The following is an 18,215-nucleotide window of genomic DNA, read 5'->3' as shown; positions in this document are numbered from 1 at the left end:
TATATATGGACATTCTAGTTGTTTATGGAGGGTGTTATTAGCAACCTTTTATTTGTTTATTTGGTTATTTTTTTAAAAAGATTTTATTTATTTATTTGAGAGAGAGACAGAGACAGAGCATGAATGGGGGTTGGTGGGAGTGGGGTGGGGGTGGACAGAGGGAGATGGATAGGCTGACTCCCCATTGAGCAAGAAGGGCTCCATTCCAGGACTGGAGATCTTGAACTGAGTCAAGAGGCAGAGGCCTAACTGACTGAGCTACCCAGGCACCCTATTGATTTACTTACTTAAATATGGAAAAGCTCACGAATTTGTGTGTCACCCTTGCACAGGGGCCATGCTAATCTTCTCTGTATTGTTCCAATTTTAGCATATGTGCTGCTGAAGTGAGCACTATTAGCAACCTTTTATATGTATTTTTGGATAAGACTTTGAGAGTATTAGACATTGCTGATTTTTCTTTTTCCTTCTTTTTTCCCCCCTGTTGGTTAGAATCCCAGAAATGAAAATACTCATTCAGGGAGTATGCATATTAGAAAAAGTACTCTCTTAATTTCCAAAATATTATCAAAATGCAGACTTTTACCAATAATAAATGAGAGTGCCAGTTTCTCTAGGTTCTCATTAACACTGCTGGTAATCAAACTCTTACATTGTCATCCAATAGGCAAAATAGTATCTTCCTTTAATTTGCATTTCCCTTTTTACCAGTTGAGGTCCTATATTTTCATTGTTTGCTGATCATTTACATTTCCTCTTTTGTGATTTGCCTACTCTAATCTTTGACCTATTTTTTTAAAATTTATTTATTTATGATAGTCACAGAGAGAGAGAGAGAGAGAGAGAGAGAGAGAGAGAGGCAGAAGGAGAAGCAGGCTCCATGCACCAGGAGCCTGATGTGGGATTTGATCCCGGGTCTCCAGGATCGCGCCCTAGGCCAAAGGCAGGCGCTAAACCGCTGCGCCACCCAGGGATCCCTCTTTGACCTATTTTATATTGCCTTTTTCTTATTGACTTGAAAGAACTCTTTATATGTTTAATAATAGTAAGCACTGAGTGCTTACTATTTAAATTGACTCTGACTTTATACATATTAACACATCTAATTAATTTACATAACAACCTTCTTGGCTAGACATGATTTTTGAGTAAGAAAACAGAGGCAGAGAAAGGTGCCCAAGGTCATACAGTTAGTCAGTGGCAGAGCTGACATTCAAAGGAAGACCATTGGTTTATAAAGTCATGTCTTACCCCTGTACTATGAGTTGCTTAGCTAGAAGGATTGATCGGTGCATGCTGAGCACAGAACTATGCCACCGTGGGTTCATAGGACTTGCGGCAAGCATTTTTCAGAGCATATTGGAAGACAGACATTTGTGTCTAAAGTTTAATAAGAGTATTTCTCCTTAATAATAAATAAAACGATACCATTTCAAAGTAGATTCTTGATGGTGTATATTGTAGAAAGTGAACTTTGGAGGGCACCTGGGTAGTTTGGTTGATTAAGCAGCTGACTTGTGATTTTGGCTCAGGTCTTGATCTCAGGGTCCTAGAATGGAGCCCCACATTGGGCTCCATGCTCAGCGGGGAGTCTATTGGAGGTTCTCTCCCCCTCTCTCTGTCCCTCCCCCCACTTGCACACTGTCTCTCGAAATAAATAAATAAAAATATTTTAATAAAAGAAAGTGAATTTTGGGGGATCCTGAGAAAACTGATGAAGCAGAAACTGAACAATGAAAGCAAAGGACCAGAGGAGAAGTTTTCATAATCACACTAGGCATTGAAGGCCATAAAATCTTTAGTAAAATGAGATTAAAAAATAATATAAGAACTACCTTGTTATATGCAGTTTAAGTAAATTGTTTGTATGTAGTTTTCATTACATTAGCTAGTTTTAATCCCTTTGTGGCCTTTATCAAATTTAGTTAAAGAAGACTAATATCTCTCCTCCATCAAGGATTGTTACAAAATAGATTTATAACTATTATGATGTTTATTTTCAGGTGTGCCAGAAATATTACATATTTTTTTGCTATCTCCATTTAGTTTTGTCTTTGGAATCTTCATAATGCCTGTTGGCAACAATAAAAGTCTTAATCAATTTAAGATAAACCCAGGCATCTCTGTTTCAAACTCATTTAATTCAGGATTTTCCTCTCTAACTTCTATCCTTTTTCAAGAATCAATCTAAGGAGCATGGGAGTTGAGAAAGAGATCAGTTCTGGGTCATTTTTCATTTTTTTCTGAATGGGTAGGTACAAGACACTGCAATCCTATCTGGTCCTTGGTCATGGCTATACCTTTTCACTGGGATCTTCTAGAGCATCTGTTATAGGTTAAAGTATGTTTTTCAAAAAAGATATGTTGGAGTTCTAACCCCTAGTACCTCAGAGTGTGACCTTATTTAGAAATAAGGTGCAGCTGTAGTTAATTAGGATGGGTCATACGAAAGTAGAGTGGACTCCTGATTCTGTATGACTCGTGTCTTGTTATAGGCAGACAATGTGAGACAGAAGAGGAGAAGGCTGTGTCAGTGCAGGTGAAAATTGGAGTTACACGGCTGTAAGCCAAGGAATGCCAAGGATTGGTGATGACACCAGAAGCTGAGAGAAAGGCATGGGTACAGATTCTCCCCTAGAGGCTTCGAGAGACGATAGCCCTGTGACAGCTTGATCTTGGATTTCAAGTCTCCAGAAATTTGAAAGAATAAATTTCTGTTGTTTTAAGCCACTAGGGTTGTAGGACTTTGTTGTATGAGCTTTAGGAAATTAATACAGCATCCAAACTCTTGCTATTTCTGTGGTGTCTTCTTAGCCTATTGGTCCACTTTCACAGAGAACTATATCCACTTGACTCTGTCTAGGTGACTTGGGAAAATATTTGGCTGCTTCCAGTGTCCTATCAAACTGCTCATTGTGCCAGAGCACTTTATACAGCTTCTCTGTACAACTTCAAGGCCAGAGTGACATGGACACTCTCTGTAGTACTTGACAGCTTCCAGAGCAACCAAATAGAAAACCAGGCTTAAGTACCCTCTATTCTCAAAACCCTTCTGGAGGTGGTTAATTCTCTGATAATAATAATAATTCTCTGATACCTTGGAGCTCACCTACAGGTGGGAACATGAAGCAAGATCTCCTGCATGAATCTAGCAGCAGTATGTCCTCATATTGCTCTTCTTTCTAAGGCTTCCCTGTTCGTGCTTAACCATTTCTATTGAACTGTTATATCATTATCCTCTCAAACTCCTGGGATCTTTTTAATAGGATTTTTATTTAGTGTGGATAAACAGAAGATAATTTCCTCTATAATTTGGATCTATATGAATTCATCCTTGAATTTTCTATCTAATATCTGGTAGGTGTAAAAGTCTAGAATTTGTCATCCTTGTTCTCTGTTCTTTTATGTTCCTTTATGACATACCCTCCATGAACAGTGGGGGCTCCAGTCTTGTGGTTTAAATGGGAAAGTCATCATTAAGGGAAAAGTGCAGGTATGTAAGGTTTGGAGCTCCAAAACTCCTAGAAGAAAATATATAGGAAAGGCTTCTTGACAATTTCTTGGAAATGACACCAAAAGACACAGGCAACAAAACCAAAACAAACAAGTAGGACTACATCAAAATAAAAAACTTCCATACAACAAAAGAAACAATTAACAGAGTGAAAAGCCAACCTATGGAGTGGGAGAAAATATTTGCAAACTATATATCTATAAGGCAGTAGTATCCAAAATATATTAGGAACTTCTATAACTCAGTAGCAAACAAAACAAACCCCCAAACCAAAATTGTAACTCCATTAAAAAATGGGCTAAGGATTTGAATAGACATTTCCCCAAAGAATATGTACAAATGATCAACATTATGTGAAAAATTATCAACATCATTAACCATCAGGGAAATACAAATCAAAACTACAATGAGATATCACCTCAGACCTGTCAGGATGGTTATTATAAAAACAGAAAGACAAGTATTGACAAGCATGAGGAGAAGTTGGAACACTTGTGCACTGTTGGTGGGAATGTAAATTGGTACAGCCACTATGCAAAGCAGTATGGAGTTTCCTCAAAAATTAAAAATAGAACTACTGTATGATTCAGTAATACCACTTCTGGATATTTATCCAAAAGACTTGAAATCAGGATCTTGAGCAATATTATTACTCCCATGTTCATTGCAGCACTATTCACAATAGCCAAGTTGTGGAAACAACCTAAATGTCCTTTAGCAAATGAACGATTAAAGGAAATATATTGTAAATATATAATGGGGGTATTATTCACCCTTAAAAATTCTGCAGTATATGACAGTATGAATGGAATAAGCTAGTCATAGAAAGACACACTTCATTATTTCACATATATGCAGCATCAAAGAATGGAATGTTGGTTGTCCGAAGATGGGGGAAGGGAGAAATGGGGAATTACTAATCCACATGCATAAAGTTTCAGTTAAGGAAGATGCATAAACTCTAGAGATCTGCTATACAACATTGTACTGATAGTCAAGGGGATTGTTAAGGGTGTAGATATTATGTTGAGAGTTTTTTTTATCACAATAAATGAAAAAAAAAGAATGCAGGAGAAACTCATCTACTAATATTTCATGGTATCATTCTGACTCACACAACTAGGATAGATTCATAAGTCTTAGCTGAAAATTGGAGTCAAATTCTAAAACTGATGGGCTCCTTGGTGGCTCCTTTGGTTCAGCAACTGATTTTCCATTTTGGCTTAGGTCATGATCTCAGGGACCCGGAATCAAGCCCCGAGTTGGAATCCACACTCAGTGCAGAGTCTGCTTGGGATTCTCTCTATCCCTCTTTTCCTCCCTCCCTCACACTATCTCCCTCCAAAATAAATAAATAAAATCTTTAAAAAATTTTAAAGCTGAGCATGGGCATAGACACTCAACCTGCATCTCTTATAATTACCTTTTAAAGATTATACCTATCTACTTGGGGTCATATTTAATGAATTTAAGAGGTGAGAATTTATGCCAGATAATGACTACAACTTAATGCTTAAATATCAATAAACACAGTATAGTGGCTGATGTGTTCATGAATCTTGTTTCCTAGTCATCAAATATGTGTTTCTTCCTAGCATTGCTGAGGGCTTTTACATATTTGCTATATTATTCAGGGTTCTTTCTGCTGTAACATGCCAATTCTTTTAGTTTTTCCTTGACTTGTCTATACCTAATTGCATTTACCTCAGTATGACTGGGAAATCATTGGGGTTTGGTATTCGGAAGCACAATAACATTAAAGAGTGATATGTGCTGAATATAGCTAATCTTGATGACATAAAACTACATATTTTAATGGTGGATCAGTGATTACACACCTGCTGTGCCCTTAGTACCGAATATGTGTGGCATAGAGAAAGGATACAAGAAAAGTATAAGGCATCATATATATGCACATGAAACTTACCATCTGGGTAGAAGGATAAGGACTAGAGAATAAGCAGAATAAAATCACCCAGTACAAGCTATAGGATGCAGATTATTATACAAGAGTATCTAATATAGTTCCAATAAGGCAACATTAAAAGGTGAGATAACATTTTAAGAAGGATGGAATAAATCTGGCCTAGAGTCACTTCCAACTGAAGTTTACTTGAGTTGAATCTTGAATCTGGCTAGAACATTTCCAGAGAGAGTTTTTCTGTGCAAGCTATGAGCTGTTCCCCAAACTTGCAGACGTGGGAATAAGTAGAAAAAAATCCTATTTTGGAGGCATATGAATAGTATGAACCTTTCATACAGATAGACTCCTAAATGCAAATGTCCCAGGTTTATTTTCACTTGGGCCTCTATCTCACTTATGTTAATGCATTAATTCCTAAAGCAAATGTTCTTGCTAAGGATAAGTCTGTAGATCTTACTGAATGCAGACTAGGATGTCTCTTTATTTGCTTTTTGCTACTCTAGTGGTATCTCCTTGGGTAGTCCTGTCACTCAAAAAAAGAAAGTATCTCTCCAGGATACTAGGAAAATCTACCTTGGTTTCAGCCTTTTATAGAAAGGTAGAAATGTGGACAGTCTGACCTAAGAGATCTGGTGATCCTAACCCCTCAAAGAGCAATGTACTAGTTCATAGTCAATTATTCTTAAAAAATTGTTTCTGCTAATGCTTCTATTCTGTTCTGTATTTCATTTTTTTTACTTTATTCATAGTCACATCATATAATTTCCATATTTTTATGTAGTCTTTGTAAGGACTATTTTCCATTTTTCCATCAGAATTGCCAAATGATTTGCCCGTTTTAGCTATTTGAATAGTTCCTGTGATTTTTTTTCTAACATAGATGATCAGCATTTAATGATAACTTTTTGCTTTTCTTGAGTTCTTTCTTTATGATAAAGTTCCTGGAGTCAGATTACTGAATTAAAATGAAAGATGTTGTTGCTTTCCGGAATGACTGTAAAAATTTACAATGCTATGTTAGCCATGTATGAATGTATTGTAAGAGCCAATTGCATTTTCCGAAGATGGCTGTAAGGAATTCTCCATTCTACATGATCTTTTCCAATATAACCTTGATGTGGTGACTCTTCCCCAACTCCTTGAATCTAGATGGGCTTATGACTTGCTTATAACCAATAGAACACAGCAGAAGATACTTTGCATGATTCCTGAGATAGGTAAAGAAAGGCAGCTTCCACTTTGTGTACTGAATACTCATGATTGGCACCATGAACTGTCTGTTACATAAGAAGTTTGGGTATCGGGCAGCCCTGGTGGCGCAGCGGTTTAGTGCCGCCTGCAGCCCAGAGCGTGATCCTGGAGACACTGGATCGAGTCCCACATCAGGCTCTCTGTATGATGCCTGCTTCTCCCTCTGCCTGTGTCTCTGCCTCTCTCTCTGTTTCTATGAATAAATAAGTAAAATCTTAAAAAAAAAAAGTTTGGGTATCTTAAGACTATTATGTCACAGCATGCATGCTAGGCCACTTGGAAAGGCAACATATAATAGACATTCTGGAAGGTATTCTTAGATTTCCAGTCTCCCAGACATGCATGAACAGGTGTTCAGATGATTTTAGTCCCCAATTATGGATTCTTCTCTGGTCCTGTGTCTTCTCTTTTGAGTCCCCGGTTATGGTAGAACAGTGGCCAGCTATCCCTGTTGAGCTCTTTCCAAATTCACAAAACCTTATCTGTGAGTAAAATAAAATGATTTATGCTGCTAAATTTGGGGATAATTTGTTACAAAGCAATATCAATTGGAAAATAAATTTAGCAACATTCTTGCCAGCTTTCTGTGTTTTCATTAACATCTTTAGCCAAAAGTTTTGTTTTTCATTGTTTCTTTAATTTAGTATTTTCTTTTACAAATAAGAATGGGTATATTTCCATAAGTTAGTTTAATATTGGTCCATTGCAGCAGTTTTATATTTTTGCTCATACACTTCTTGAGGTCTTAATCCTTTATATTTCACATATATTTGAATACATTTCCTATAAAGTATTGATAACCATATTAGATGTAAATATATTTTCTCAGTCAAATGTTATCTCTTTAATTTTAGTTCATTATGTTGCCAGTCTTTCCTATTTTATGGCTTTTATAGCCTGAAAACTAAAAACTATTTTTCTAAATATTTGATAAACATTGTTTGATTCCTGATAGTTTTGTATGTACAGTGTTGACATTTCACTTCTTAAACTCACCTGGAGCTTGTTTCAGTATGTGGATATTTCACATTTATTCTCTCAATATTTAAGTAAATATTCCTTATCACCTTACTTTTTGGAGATTTCTTTATCATAGTTTGATGTTACTTTTGGGGTGGATCTTGCTGACCTAGTCTTTCTATTCCACTAGCTGTATTTTTCTTCTTGTGGTAGCTTCACCCTATTTTGGTCATTGCTGCTTTCTTGAAGGTTTATACTTCCCTCACCATCTCTTTGTTTGAATTTTTTTCAATTTTCTTGTTTACTTCCAAATTAATTTCAAAATTCATTCTTTTTAAAAACAAAATACCACCTCTTATAGATATAATAGAATGTAAATAAATCTAAAATCTGAACTTCCTTCAAATATGAAGACACAAAGATACAAATATGGTTAAATGTAACCAAAAAACTGCATTATAGTGTTCAACCCACATTTTATCTAAAATTATGATAAAAAGGAGTAAGTGAAGAAAGCATTCCAGGAAGAGGAAACAGAATGTTAAAATTTGGGTGGCAAGAAAAAGTATGGCACATTGGCGGAACTGAAGTGGTTCAGGGTGATAGAAGCACCAGGAGCTTTATGGTGGTGGGAGGTGGGAGATGGGAGAAGGGAGAGAGAGAAGCAGTTGTCAGGTCATCGAAGCCCTTTTTGATATGTTAAGTTTTCCAGAGAAAAGTACAGAGGGAAGAAACTACAGGGAGTGAGAAAGTTGTCTATAAAAGTACAAAGAGAACTAGGGAGATAGCCAGAATATGACATAATTCTCTGTCTGCTTGTTTTTGAATACAGGAGGAACTTGAGGCTCCTGGGTGGTGCAGTGGGTTACGCCTCCGACTCATGCTTTTCTTCAGGTTGTGGTCTCAGTCGGCTGTGAGATGCAGCCCTGCGTGGGGCTGGTGCTCAGTGCAGAGTCTGCTTAAGACTCCGGCTCCCTTTGCCCCTCCCCCCATGCTCTCTCTCTTTCGCCCTGTCAAAAAAAAAAAAAAAAAAAGACAGGAGGAATTTGGGCCAAATAAAGACAGGAGGAATGCTGAAGGTGGCCATAAAAAGGAAAGGTTGGAGATTTTGAGGCACTAACATCAGAGAACTGAGTTCTAGTTTCTTGAATTATTAGAAAATGAAGTCAGTTTGATGAGTACTGAGTGTTATATGTAAGTGATGACTAAAATTCTACACTTGTAAATGAATCAAATCTTTTTAAAAAAAGGGGTGGGGGGAATCCCTAGGTGGCTCAGTGGTTCAGCGCCTGCCTTTGGCCCAGGGCGTGGTCCTGGAGTCCCAGGATCGAGTCCCACCTCAGGCTGCCTGCAGGGAGCCTGCTTCTCCCTCTGCCTGTGTCTCTGCCTCTCTCTCTATGTCTATCATGAATAAATAAATAAAATCTTTAAAAAAATAAAAAATACAAAAAAATAAAATTCTACACCTGAAACTAATATTATGCTGTATGTTAACTAACTGGAATTTAAATAAAAACTTGGAAGAGAAAAAAGGAAAGCTGATTTAGTTGTACCGGAAAAAATTTGATTACCTTAAGCTATTACTTTTTAGCTCTTAAAAAAGACAACTTATGTTGAGTCAGAAGAAGTCAGAGCATTAAAATGAATAAATATGTAATTCCTCCTTGTTTTTTGAAGTGTCCAATTAAGAATAATTTAATCTAAAATGGATGTAATTAAAAGTAAAAGTTTAAATTAAAAGGAAATATTTTAAAGTATATTGTTTTATGGAGGTAAACACTACATTTAAAATATGCATCCTTACACTTGACATATTTATTCATTTTCTTCAAAATGTAAATGCTTTAACAAGTGTTGCAAATGTAGAGAGATAAATTAACTTTACATCAAAGAGCAAACATCTTACAAATGGCAACAAGAGACCAGTTGTATTTAAGATGTCTGATATTGCTTTATGTCTGTATTAATAATAAAATTTTCTTATGCACTATATCTCCTCATGGAAAACCCTGCTGTCCTTATTCATATACAAGTAAAGCTGAATTGGGATCTGGATTCCTGTGTGTCTCCCAGAAGCTTTTTCTGGAACAGATTTGATGAGAAAATTTATAGTTTCTAACCACCTTTTTACAGATCTGCTCTTCACTACTTTTACCCCTGGAGTCCTGGATATTTTGGTGGTTTTGACAGAGTAGATCAGACACACATGTTTGCTCCAGAGCGTTTAAACATGCATTATTGATTCTATCGTTTGAAGGTAAAAATGCTTTCAGAAGAAACTTGGAAAACAAGTCTAAATCGATTGAATTTAAAGACCAATAGAAGTCCCCAGATAGGGTTTCCATAGCAACAATTTGAATGTTGAATATTTCTTTGCATGTAACAGGTAATTAATGGCTTCATTGATTTAACACAAAATTTTGGCAACTGCTATATGCTAGGTAGCTGAGAAGCAAAAAGAACTAGGCCAGACTATGTCTTGTTCCTATCCTTTCCCACCCTAGTGCCACCAGAGAGTGCACAGTCTACTCAGGGTGCCTGGCAAATGAACTTTTAAGAATAGTGTGATATGTGCCATAATAAATGTGAGAAAAATGTACTTTGAAAGCACAGAAAGAAGAAACTGAATTTGTCTGTTGGGATTGGATGCAGACAAGAGGGATTTTATCACCTATTAAAGCAGCAGAGAAAAGTCATTTGAGTTTTATCTTCGAGAATGAGAATGATTTCTAGGATGGACTGAGGGCTTGGCAGGGTGGAGGATGGTATGCTTGGGAGGAAGAAAGCATATCCTGTTCAGAGGAAATAACATGTGTATAAGCCGAGGGGCTGTGTTAGAACATTGTGGTTTTGAAGTGCTCCTTGTGGTTTTCTGGGTAGTGTGAGAGAAGCACAAGGAGTGGCAAGGGAGTGGCAAGTTTTTCTGCCGAAAGAGTAGGCAGAGGTATAAGTAAACATTTTCATGACATTATAAGGAGTTTGAATTTACACTGCTGTCAGTGGGGAATGTTGAATGATTGATGATTTACATCAGACATAAATGTTAGCATCAGGAAAATCAGGCAAGGAATCAGGACCTGGATGACATCAGGTGATCATTGTTTCTACTTTCAAGAAAAGCAATGATCAAATAAGGCATTGCAGGTGACTGCTTCTCTCGTGTAAAAGACTCTGGAAAAGGCTCCTTCGTAACTTGTGGAAATTCATAGTCCACCACCATGACACAATTCCACAAGCTCAGTCTCATGGTTTTTGATTAAATCCCGTCCCTCTTGGCTTTATTCACTTGGAGATGAAGACTTTTCATCAGCTTTTAATTCACTTGAAGGCAATTTTAAAGTTATCTCTTAGACTTTCCACTCTAGACTAAATAGCTTCTCATTTACTTTTTAAAAAAAATCTCATGACTTCTGTGTAACAACTCTTGAAGCCATTTTAGTTGTTGATCTTTGGATCTTTTCCAGTTTCTTGACATCTTCCTTATGTGTAGTAAAATAAAAAGGCAACGTAGTGTTTTAAAAAGATTCTATGTGATGTTAAACCAGCATAAAGGATTATTCTCAGCCATTTTACATGCTATTACTATTAGGATATGCCTAACATTATGTTAGTAATTTTAAAAGGCAATTCTGTATTGGTGGAGGATAGAATTTTTTTTGATGTTTTCATCATCCATTTTCCTTTTCTTAAATGTGTATATTTAAAATTTTTTTAAAGTAGGCTCCAAACCCAACCTGGGGCTTAAACTTATGGCTCTGAGATCAAGAGTCATATGCTCTACTGAGCCAGGCAGGCACCCCTATGAAGTTAAAATGTTTTTAACTTCAAACTGTGAATCAACTGCCTTCTGCTTAGGTCATGATCTCAGGGTCCTGGGATTGAACTCCGCATTGAGCCCTGCATTGCGCTCCCTGTTCAGTGGGGAGTCTGCTTCTTTCTTTCCCTCTGCCCCTCCTCGTTGCTTGTGTGCTCTCACTCTCACAAATAAATAAATAAAATCTTTAAAAATATTTTTAAAACGGTCCTGATAAGTTCTTTCTTGTGATTGATGGGTGATTTCTCTAGCAGTGTTCTATTATTTTTTCAGCTTTATCAGTTATAATTGACAGATGAAATTGTAAGATATTTAAAGTATACAACATGATTTGATGTATGTATACATTGCAAAAGCATTCTGTTTATAACTTAAACTACATTCTTATCTCAAGCAATGAGGTGTAATGGAAAGAAGATAGTTTGGGGAGATCTGGATTCAAACCCATGTCTTTGTAAGATGTTTTGGCAATGAACAAGTTGACTAAAAAATATCATCCCAGAATAATTATACAACATTCTTAAAAGTGTCCTAATTTGGATGATAACCTGCATAGCCACCTTGGATTCTCTCCATTACTAGTCCTCTTTGACTCTCAGCTTACCTCTTGGTAAAACAATTCCTAGCCAATACATTTGTTTGGAAACATCAAAACAAGCTACATTTTCAAAAAAAGAGCTACATTTTCTAGCACAAAGCCTGATACATAGTAAATACTTTAATTAGGTCCTTTCTTCTTTTTCTCTCGCCCCCCTTTTTTTTCTCTCCCCTTTTTATAAAAACTATTAACTTTTCAGAACAAGTGGACTCTGTATCCTTAAATTATCTAAATATCTGAGATAAAAGCATATTTGTCTAAATAACATGCTTGTGAAGTTCATCCTTATAGATGTCAGTAGGAAATTCAATGAGCATCCTTTGCTATATCCTCAATCCATGTCATTAGTAATGACATTTCATAGTAAAGACTTGCATGTACAATGGCTTGAGTTGTCCTTTAGCTTGATATACAACCAATAAGAATGACTCCATATTCAAACCAATCTCCAGTTTTTGGATTGAATCCCGTTAAAATAGGATTTCACCATGTGCATTCTGAGGAACACCATTCCCTGTGGGTGGTTGATAGATATTATGGATGAGGGAGAAATGTAGTCAAATAAACTATGGAAATGGGAAATGCTGGAATAAACTAACTTAAAGAGGTTTCTACCTTGCAGGATTTCCCAGAGCCTTTAGTGTACTCATCTATGCTGTGAATCTTTGAAAGAGTGTACTGTAGTATGCAGCATTTGTGAAATAACTAATTGAACTTGGATCTCTTTTTCCAAGGAGCTCTTCAAGAACTAATAGAAGAAAACACTTGGGAAATACCAAGTGACTGGTAGCTCAGTTTATCACATTTTCCAATTTTGTGGAATGTTTATTCATTCATCAGTAAACATATATTTGGCCCAAATTATTTATTGACTGAGTGCTTTGTCTCTAAGCAGTACTTCAAACCAGGTTATTTAACACACAATTATAGTGTAATATTTGGAAAATAATTGTAGTAATTCAAAAATATAGATATTAAAATATATATTAAATTCTGTAAATATTTCCTTCATTCTTATTTGATGGTAAGAATTCAGTATTCTACTGGTGGTCTCCAAACTCTTTTGATTTTGCCCTCAGTTCTGTGTGCATCAAATATGCTTATTTATTTATAAATTATCTGTATGTATTACTGGGTTAATACATCATATAAATCATGCACAGAATTAAGATGTCTTAAAGGCTGAGATGAAAAATAAATAAAGATAGAAATTCTAATATTTTCTTCCTGGACTTCAGTGGGTCACTTTGCCAGCCTTTGGGGTCTATGCCCCCTTTCGTTTTGCTTGTTTTGTTTTGTCTTGTTGGGCCCCTCTCATTGGAGACTATTTGGTGAAGGAGCAAAGAACGAAGCAGATCTAAACATGCTACTGGCAGAGGAAGTATTCTTTTTCATCCATTATATTTACCATGATTTATTAAAGAGTAAATTTAGGTTTGACACTATTGTAAGTGGTTCACAAAAAAAGAGGGTAAAGAAACAAACATTTTTTAAAAATCTCTGTGAGCTTAATCTGATTGAAGGAGATGCACAATAACAGAGCAATATCGGTTTAGAAGGTGGAATTCTTTGATCAATTCTGTTAAGATTATCAAATATTTGTAGAACATCTATCATATGCTAAATGCTAGGCAGCAGGGATACAGAAGTGAGTCACAGGTCTCATCCTCACGGAGCTTTCATGTACCAAAAAGATGCCCAGTTTAACAGTGTTTTCTGAACAAAAGGGAAGGTTGCCCTGGAAAACAACTTCTTAATATTATGAATATTACGTTTTGAGTAAGACTTCTTTCTATCAAAGGATTATGGAACAAAGGGTCATCTTGTTAGGAGGGAATCTATAACTGTCTTGCTGTTCATGATTCTCACTTGAGGCTTGTTCTCATGAATTCCAATTGTTTCTAAGCACTCCTCTCTTCTTTACTCTATTTTAGTATGTAAGACTCCTGCTATCTTCTAAGATGCTGCTGCTAGAGATTGCTGTGCTATTTCTCATCTTCACCTGCTCATTGGTCTCAGTGAATTAACCATTCAAACTTGTTTCCTTGTTAACTGCTGCCATAGTGTTCACTCATCAGTAGTCTCTCATTTCATCTTTTGTGATGAATACCCCAGTATATTATTACTTCAGATACATTTTATTTCACCAAGACTCTACATTCTAGCAGATGTCCACTTACATTTCAATCACATATAGTCTTCATTAGAGTTACTTAAATGCATGTGACTTTAGAATTTTTCAAAATGTATTTGATATCTTTGTTTTATCATGTGCTCACGTTTGTACACATATTAAAGCTATTTGATGGATGGGTATGACCTGTGGAAGTATTTCTCAGGTTTCTAGTTTTATTTTTCTGAAACATTTCACTTCAAATAGAGTTTTAATTGTATTGGCTCTAAGTGAATGTAAACCAAGTTAGTATTGAACCAGCAGATGGAAAAATCTTTATCACTGAACAATGAAACAACTTGCATTCTTTTTTCCCCTTTTGCCATCTGGTATCTGTGCTCATATTTGAAACATTAACCATTCAGGAGAGAGTTGTTTTCTGTATCCAATAGTAAGAAGCTTTCTCTGAAGACTGGTGCTTATCTTTTTCAGAAAAAAAAATGCCACAAATACAAATGGAGCCCTAAACTAATATTTGACAGTCACATAAAAGCTTAAGAAAATGCAGAGTACAAAGTGAGTCTAAGGAGATGCCATTTTCAATTTATTTTCATAATCTAATTCTGCATTGCTTGTAAAGGTTAATCTAAATCCAGCAGAACAAAGCCGGCCCACTGTTTACTTGTTATAGGCACTGCTACATTATTCTAAACACAGCAAAATGAGCATCACCCTTGTCCACAACCTATTGCTACTTTTTTCTGAATTGTAGCAGATATTCTTTTCATGTGACTTTCAAATTATCAGTAGTCAAATAGTGTCTGTAATGGTAAATTGCTTCTAAGAAAATATCTAGAAAATAATTTATAATATTCACTTTGAAAAAAACCAGCATGACATATTAACCTCCAGTTATTCCAGTAACCTTGTGGATCAGCTTTCTTTGGATGTCCAGCAATATTCCCAGCACATACTCTGTGGAGGATGAAACCCAAAGGAACTCAAATAGTTTAGATATTATTTTAAATATTCCCTAAGGAAATATCTATGTGTCATAACAAACTTCAGCCCCTAAGAGTCAAGCATTACAATTATCTATTAGTAACGGTTTTAGATTTTTTCTGGCGTTTTCATTATGTATAAATTATTTATCTATAAACAGAAACATAAATGATTTGGTAGTTCTATTGTACTTGAGGTCAGATTCTTGGCCTAAGTATAAATCTTTTGGCATGTAGGGTGTTTATTCTCACTTTTCAGATGGGCTTATCTTTGAGTAGACTATGAAGACTTTCCTTCTGTGGTCGTGTTTTCCATTTGGGGACCTACTAGCAATTTCTCAGTTTATGGCTGAGTGACCAATTCCAGTAGTTTACTCTGTATGGATGATCATATAAATTACTCTTTAGATTTAGAAATAATTTTTCACTGAACAGTCTCTGATGGACAAGTTTAAGATTACAAATAATATTCACTAGTTTATTTATTTATTTATTTATTTTTTTTTTTTTAAAACGTAGTCAATTTTATTCCTTTTAAACCACAAAATAGAGTCTTTGGTTGTACAAACATCACTAGTTACAGTCTTGCCAATGGGTGCCAGCTGGGGAGGGGGCAGTTAGTCGGCGGCCAGAACTCCTGAGGGATCTCTTTAAAATGCTAACACCCAGGTTAAAAGACTCAGGGCAAGGGTGGTGGTGCAGCTGGCAGGGCCCCTACCCCAAGTCCAGGGGAGGTCCTGGTGCCTCTAGGAGGGCACGGGGCCCAGGCCACTAGTTTAAAATGTAGTGCTTTCTTGTATAAACTTGGACTTTGTCCTTCTGCTTAATTTTACTCTGGTTTATTCGGCTTTAAGTAGATGCTTTAACACTCCCTCCTAATTGGCATTTAGGATGTTGAAGAGCTTTTGGGTGCAGAGATGTGCTCAGCTGACTTGTGTAACAGGCAGAGGATTGAGAATGCTCTCTCGCAGATGCAAGTGACACCTCCCAAGGAATCTGAGCCACATTCCCTGTCCCTCAGAATGGTGTACTCTGTACTCAATAGCTCTCATAATGATGAGTCTGAAAACTCTTCTTCCAGAGACAATGGTCACTGCTTTTGTGTCCTGCCATGTCTATTACCTATATAATCTCTTTTTCAGTTTCTTTGTTCCATGCTGCCAACAAAATTTTCCCTGCTCACTTCTTTCCTTCATAGCCTCTGCCTGCTTAGTTCCTTTCACTTTATGGATGCTTCCTCCCTTCATGTAGATTTTCAACTTCTACCCTTACTGAGTTCCAGTGCTCTCCAAGGTTTGCATTCATCCCTGCCAGAGAGTGTGTGGTTAGATTGATGTATTACGATGCAGGAAAGAGTGCCCCTGTGGCCCTGAGCTCTCATGCCAGGCCATCTCAGGTCATTGATCTTTATGTGTCTGAGTGAGTCAATAGTCACCTAGAGTTAGAAAAATAACAGAAACCCAAAACAATACCAAAGACATTATTTACTTGTCATTTAACTAACCTGATATCAGGAATTTGGATTATTATTCATCTCAGCCATGGGAGACAGGTATTATCCTTATTTCTGTTTTATAGATATGGAAACAAGACTCTGAGAAGTTAAATGCTGATAGACCAAGGACTCAAACTCAGCTCAAACTTCAAAACCCATGACTTAACCACTGTTAATATGGCAGATGCCAGGTCAGAGGGATCTGCTATTCAAAGCCCAGAGACTTTTTGCAAATAGATGCCCTCCAAAGGGTCATATAGGTGTGGTAGATGCCCTGAGGCTTTTCAGGAGGGGCATTTTCATCAATAAGCATCTTTCCATGTGCATAATTTTCTGAAGCACAATGGAGACTAACATATTTATCCTGTTAAACACAGTTTCTTGGTGGATTGAAGATGTGAAGCAAATCTCTACTGTTTAAACTTCAAAGTAATTGTGTAATAATAGAAATGGTACTGGGCATGGAATAGTAGGACCTAGTTTTTGTACCTCAGCCCTGAAGTTTTCTGACCTTTAAATTTTGGACAAATCACTCCATCTCTTACTTTATTCATGTTTAAAATTGGGTTGATCTTAATTTTAAAAGGACAATTGCACACTTAATTTTGTAAAAAAGATTTGATTACTTTGATAAAGGGCTTGGCATTTGATGGGCTTGTTTCTTACTTCTCTGAAGAGAGACTATATCTGGCTACTTAAAAAAAAGAAAAAAGAAAAAGAAAACCTCTTAATTGAAGTATAACACACACAGAAAAGTGCAGAAATAATAAGTGTTCAGCTGAATTAATTATCTCAAAATGAACTCACTTGTGAAACCACCTCCCTACTCAAGAAATAGAACACTGCCAACACCCTCTCGAGCTCTACTCATGTCTCTTTTCAACCATTAAACCTTCCCTTTTCCCCAGAAGTAATCACTATTTTGACTTCTAACACTATTTGTTGGTTGTACCTGCTTTGCTTTTCTTTTTACCTTTGTGCAAATGAAGTTACAGATAATGATTCTTTTGTGCCTGGCTTCTTTTGCTCAAGTATGTTTGTGAGATTCATTGCTCTATTGCATGTGGGAATAGTTTTATTCATTTTGATGGCTGTAGTGTGTTTCATTGTATGCATGGCTCACAGTTTATTTATTTCACAGCTGATGGGCATTTGAGTCAGTTCCAGTTTTCAGTAATCATGAATTTTGTTACTATGAATGTCTTGCATATGTCTTCTTGTTAATATGTATACATGTTGAGTGGTGTATCACCAGGAAGATATCTTTAACCTGTGTAGATAATACTAAGCAGATATCCAAAATGATTTTCCATTTCTGTCAATAGTGTGTGAGTGCTCATTGCTCCAGAGAGTAGCCAACCCTTAGTATTCTCAGTCATTTGAATTGTGATGAGTTTGCAGAGTTGTTTCCTTGACTGCCAACGTGGTTTAGCCTCCTTTTATATGTTTAATGGACATTTGGATATTCTCTTCTGTAAGATTCTTCTTCACAGTCTGTTGCCCATCTCTTTGATTGAACTTTAGCTTTTTCTTATTGATGGTTTC

At 36.4% G+C, this 18,215-nt stretch overlaps 1 non-coding gene across 1 annotated transcript; it reads right to left on the bottom strand.

The window, feature by feature from the left end:
* Positions 1–287: 287 nt before the first annotated feature.
* Positions 288–394, bottom strand: LOC112927620 (U6 spliceosomal RNA). Its single transcript, XR_003236575.1, has one exon. It is a non-coding gene; the product is annotated as a U6 spliceosomal RNA (small nuclear RNA).
* Positions 395–18,215: the final 17,821 nt, after the last annotated feature.

The sequence above is a fragment of the Vulpes vulpes genome, chromosome 12, assembly GCF_048418805.1.
Source record: "Vulpes vulpes isolate BD-2025 chromosome 12, VulVul3, whole genome shotgun sequence".
In the NCBI taxonomy this organism is placed as follows: Eukaryota; Metazoa; Chordata; class Mammalia; order Carnivora; family Canidae; genus Vulpes; species Vulpes vulpes.
Note: the sequence above shows the minus strand (reverse complement) of the source record. Positions and strands in the feature narration are given on the sequence as shown.